This window comes from Galeopterus variegatus, unplaced genomic scaffold (genome assembly GCF_000696425.1).
Source record: "Galeopterus variegatus unplaced genomic scaffold, G_variegatus-3.0.2 Scaffold2685, whole genome shotgun sequence".
Taxonomy (NCBI): Eukaryota; Metazoa; Chordata; class Mammalia; order Dermoptera; family Cynocephalidae; genus Galeopterus; species Galeopterus variegatus.
In genome coordinates, this window is record NW_007728796.1 from 162,174 (window position 1) to 168,146 (window position 5,973).

The following is a 5,973-nucleotide window of genomic DNA, read 5'->3' on the forward strand; positions in this document are numbered from 1 at the left end:
AGTCCAAAGCTAAGTTATTAAAGTACGTGTGAGCTACAGTGACATTAAAGACTTCAGATTTTATCTAGAAAATATGGTAATTTTTGCCCTTCTTTTTTCTTTTTCACTCTTTCTTTTTCTACCCTTCCTCTTGTTCTTCTTCTCTTTCCCTTTTCTGTTTTTTGTTTCCTTTAATTTTTTTTTTGCCTCTATTCTCTCATTACTTCTTCCCCCTCCAGCCCTATATTTTATTTAGACACAAGAAGTGTCATTAATACATTCAATTAATCTTTGTTGAATATGTGCTACATACTCACATAAAGCATTCTGCTAGACCCTGAGCAAGTTTACTTGGCAAGACAGATCTGATTCTATCCTTCATGAAACTTAGAGTCTGATGGACAAGCTAGAAGTGTTCAGGGAAATGAAATAAACCCAGTGTCACTTGAAATTCAAAGTAGGAGAATGTCATGAGATGAGGCCAAAGAAGAAAGCCAGGAACACATCACAGGGTATTGCAAATTAGATGAAGAATTTCAGTTTTACGCTAAGAACAAAGGGAAGACATTGATGTAGTTTTAGCATGGGAATGACATGATTTGTGTTTGTGAAAGATCACCCTGGCTCTGTGTGGAGAATCAATGAGTAGAGGGGAGGAGTGGATGAGCCATCAATAAATACACTACTGGTATTCCTTGTAGAAAAGATGGTAACTGGGAACAAGAAGGTGGTAATGGTGGCAGGAGAGGATAAGTTTACAGGCAATGGTAGAGATGGATCAGAAGAGGGAATGGAGAGGGTTCCGATCAAGATGGTGGAATAGACAGACTGCATCATCACTCTCTCCTACAAATCAACCAAATTTACAACTATACAAATGTCACATCAGCCAAGCTGGGGCTGCTGGAGCTCAGGGGAAGAGGAGGAGAGACCTATGAAGTTCATGAAGGCAGAAGAAACTACAATGAGAGAAAGAAAAAACTGCTCTGAGTGTTTTGGGCCATGGCTGCTTTAAGGCTGGAGCTGCTGAGCACATGGAGCAGGAGCTGGCAGAAGCCACAGCTGTGCCATTCAGATGGAGTTACTTGGAGGCAGCAAGAGAGAAGAAGGCCTTGGTGGCCCCCAGGACAGCAAAACTGCTAATAGCGTTTCCATGAACCCATGCAGGAGAGAGGATCCAGAACAACTGAAAAAGGGGAGCCATTCAGAGGCCAGTAAGTCATCACAAGGGACAGCACCGGGCTGGTCCCATGGGAAGTGTTTGGAGCATGGGCAGTGGGTGAGATGGGAACACCAGGAGAACACTGGGACACAGCAGGGGGGGGGGGGGTGCCCCCCAATCAACACAGGACCACTCAGAGGAGACTGGTCAGGAATGCAGAATTGCATGAGGTGCAATTTGATGAAAAAACTCAGGCCCAGATCAGAGACTCTACAGAACACAGATCCACTGGGTCTCTGGAGAGCCGGAAGTACCTATAAGATCAACCATTAAACCCTGAGCTGCACAAAAAGCCTTCTCTAAGGAAACAGCAGCAAAGTAGAAATTTAAACAACCACACACTCAAGTACTGTTTTCCACAAGAAGTTCCCCTGTGTTGGAAGCAAAAGACAAAAAATTAGTTCTGACCCAGGCACACCACCAGCACCTTGGGGCCTGCCTGGTAACTGGAGGCTTGGATCTGGGGACCGGACCCCACTCCCACTTCCAGGCAAACTGTGCCAGTGCCTCGGGGCCAGCATGGTGACCCGAGGCATGGAGCAGGGGACCAAACCTCTCTCCCACAACAAGGCACACCTAGCCAGCACCTTGGGTCCTGCCCAGTGATCCGAGGTATGGAGCTGGAGACCAGACCCTCCTCCCACAACCAGGCACACCATGCCAGCACCTTGGGGCCTGCCCAGGGACCCAGGGCATGGAGAAGGGGACTGGACCTCTCTCCCACAACCAGGCACACCAAGCCAGTGTCTCGAGGCCTGTTCAGGAACCCGGAACATGGAGAAGGGGACCAGACCTCTCTCCCACAACCAGGCACACTGTGCCAGCACCTCTGGGCCCACCCAGGGACCCAGGGCATGGAGAAGGGGAACAGACTGCCCTCCCACAGCCAAGCACACCATGCCAGTGCCTCAGGGCCCACCTGGGGCATGGAGAGGGGGACTGGACCCTCCTCCCACAATCAAGCATGGCATGCCAGTGCCTCAGGGCCCACCCAGGGACCTAGGGCATGGAGAAAGAGATTGGACCCCTCTCCCCGAACCAGAAACACCAAGCCAGCTCCTTGAGTCTCACTTGGTGACCTGAGGCATGGAGAAGGGGACTGGACACACCTCCCACAACCTGGCACATGGCACCAGTGAATTGGGGCCTGCCCAGAGACCAGACATACTCCACAACCAGTCATACTGCCAGTGCCAAGGAGCATACCAGAAACAGCACCTCCATGTAGGTGGCACACTGCAGCCTCCACAATAACCATGGCTGCCGCGAAAGCTACTAGACACCACAAGCACTATGCAAATTGTCCACCAACCACTGGAGGGCATTCACACAAGGAGAGTCACCAGCAGAGTCAAAGAAAAGAAGAGGATGTCTCTTTCCACAAATCCCATTTCAGAGTGACAGAAGCAGCATCTGCTCTATGATAATATTAGGGGACCGATCATATCTCTCAGCATTAGACAGATCATCTAGGCAACAAATTAACAGAGTAGCCGTGATTCTTTCAGAAGGAGAGAAGAAATCTAGGATAATTAGAGGGGGGAGGGGGAGGGAGTGGGGATGGGGAGAGAGATTGGACAAGGGGAATAAAGAATAAGTATGATTTCTAACAATACATATGCTAGTAATATTGATTTGATCAACATATCTCAATGTTCAACCCCCAAAATATGTATAATCAATTTTGATTCAATAAGTAAAATAAATTTTAAAAAAATGAAAATCATGTCCTCTATGACAATCAAATCAAATACTATATTGAAGTATGTACCAAATGAATAAAGTAGAGCTATTCCAAAAAAAAAAAAAAAAAAGAAGAAGAAGAGGGGATGGAGATGACGTATACTATTTGAAAGAAATTTGAGATAAACTCACCAGAAACTGACCTAACTTTACCCCCCACCACACACACAATAAATAAATAAATAAGCACTTTCTCCTCCAGCTATTCATTTACATCCTCTCCTTCACAATATAATTTTCAGAAGAGTAGTGATATACTTTATAGATTTTTTTTAATTCGCCTCTATTTTTAGTCACTCTCTTCAGCGTTGTTTCCATTCCTCTGTGCCACTAAAGTCATTTTTAATATGTACTCACATAACCTCAATAACACTCAAACTATTGTACATTTTCCACTCTTGACTGCTCAGCATCATTAAATTGCCTCTTTCCAGAACACTGTATTCTGTTGACTTCCATGACATTAAATTCTCCTGCCACCTCTGTGGCCACTTTTACCCTGCCTTTTTTAATTTTTTTGGCCAGTTTGGCTCACACTTCTCTGCCTGGCTTTTAAGTGTTGTAGCTAGTCATGGTACAGTCCTAGAGCTTCTCTTATTTTCACTCAACATTATATTTCCATGCCAGCTTATCCAAGGACATGCCTCTGAAATTTATTCATTCTATACAACTTTTCTGAATGCCAGATGCAAGTCTCATTGCATATGTTAGATTTCCTTTTTAATTCTTTACAAACACCTGAAACTCAACATGTCTGGCCATAGACAGGAAGAGTAGAGAAGTAGGTCAGAGGTAGGTGGATATGTATGACTGTGGATGTCAGTGGCTTGGATCTAGCGAAGGGAAAAATCTTTTCCATAAGGTCAAGAAATTGGGAAGTTAGGGGATTGGATATCTTTTCCATTAGAAGACTGAAGTTACCTAGAAAAATGGTCTGAATTGGGTATTAAAGAAGTCTTTGAGTCAGGTACAAGGTTTGATAACATGTTTCTGTTATCAATTATTTTGAGATGAGAAAAAAAGAGAGGTGGCTGACTGTATTTCAATAATAGGAGAGAAAATAACGTGAAATAAATGAAAGGCACAAACTAAAACTTTGAGAAGAAATAGACCGTATAACACATAATACATAGGGCAGCAAAGTGATCAAGTTATCTAAATTAATATTTCAATATTATCATTTATTCAATGATCAATGGATGCATTAAATTGCAAAATCAATCTAAAATCTATTTTTTTTGTGTGTGTGTGTGACCGGTAAGGGGATCGCAACCGGCCATCCCTATATAGGATCCGAACCCGCGGTGGGAGCACTGCTGCACTCCCAGCGCCACACTCTCCCGAGTGCGCCATGGGGTCTGCCCTAAAATCTAAATTTTAAAGTTACTCCATAGACAAAATGCATTTTAAAATTTAGAGAAAGTGGCTGGTTTCCTAAAAATATACCATTTTTACTCCAGGTAGCAGAAAAAGTGAATAAACCAATAACCATAGTAGAGGTCAGAAATGTAACAAAAGAAAAACTTTAAAAAACAAAACAAAATAAAATACACCTGGTCCAGTTGTTTTACCTCTTATTTCTTAATAACTATAATAGTTTTCTTGGGCTGCTATAACAAAGTACCACAGACTGGGTGGCTTAAACAACATAAATTATTTTCTGATGGTTCTGAAGGCTAGAAGTTAAAGATCACAGTGCCACCAGGGTTGTTTTCTGGAGATGCCTCTCTTCCTGGCTTGCAGATGTCCTCACATGGCTTCTTCTCTCTGTGTCCTCACATGGCTTCTTCTTCTGTGCATATGTGGAGAGACATCTTTGATGTCTCTTCCTCTTCTTGTAAGAACACCAGTTCTATAGGATCAGGGCCCCAGCTTATAATCTAGTTTAACCTTAATTACCACCCTGAAGTCCCTGTCTCCAAATACAGTCACATTGATGGTTATAGCTTTAACTTATGAATTTGGGGGGGACATGATTCAATTCATAATAGACTAGGTAATTTCTGTTACTTAAACTACTACACGCTATGGAGAAGGGGGAGTGGATATGGACATCGATCTCTGTCAAAAAATAGAAAAGAACAGTTCCCAACTATTTTTATAAGGCCAGCATAAACTTAATAACAAAACGTAATAGAGACATTAAGAGAAAATAAAATTACAGCCAATCTTATGCATGACTATAAAAGCCAAATTTCACCCCCCCAAAAATAGCAAACTGCATTAGGTAATGTATTAAAAACATGTAATCAAAATAAGTTAATGAAAGAAGCACAAGATTGGTTAACATTTGTAAATTTTTAATAATTTATCTCATTAAAAATGAGAAAAATCATATCATTATATCAATAGATGGGACAAAAGCATATAAAAAAATTTCAACATGCATTTGTGATTATAAAACTCAGCAAGCTACAAATAGGAAAAAAATTTTTACTTGATAATAGTTATGTAGTTAATGGAAAAAATGTTGAAAGCTTTCTTTGAAATTGGAATAAAATGATAAGAATTCTTAACATCATACTAGAGGTCTTGGCAAATGGAAAGGGTAAGTAAGAAAAATATAAGGCCTAGTGACTAGAAATCAAAAAAGAAAACATTCATTATTTATGGAGGACATTATTGTGTTGTTGAAAATCCAAAATAATCTACAGAAAACCATCAGAACTATTAAGTAAATTTGGCAAGGTCACCAAATATCAATGTGCATAAGTTAACTGTATTTTTCACTCCAACAGCACATAGAAAAAAGTAAATAAAATTTGGAATGGCATAAAAAAAAAGGAATAAATCTTTCTTTAGAAAATGTGTAACATTTCTGCAAGAAACCAAGAATCAGTATAAGAGGAATGAAAGAAAACCTAATAACACACAGGGATATATAAGACTTAATAACATGCTCAAAAAGACTCAATATTGTTATTTTGCCAATCGCCCCAATTGATTTATAGATCCACTTTAATTGAATTATCAGTCAATTTTGTTTTCTAAGACAAATCAGCATTTTCATAAGTTTTATATGGAATATA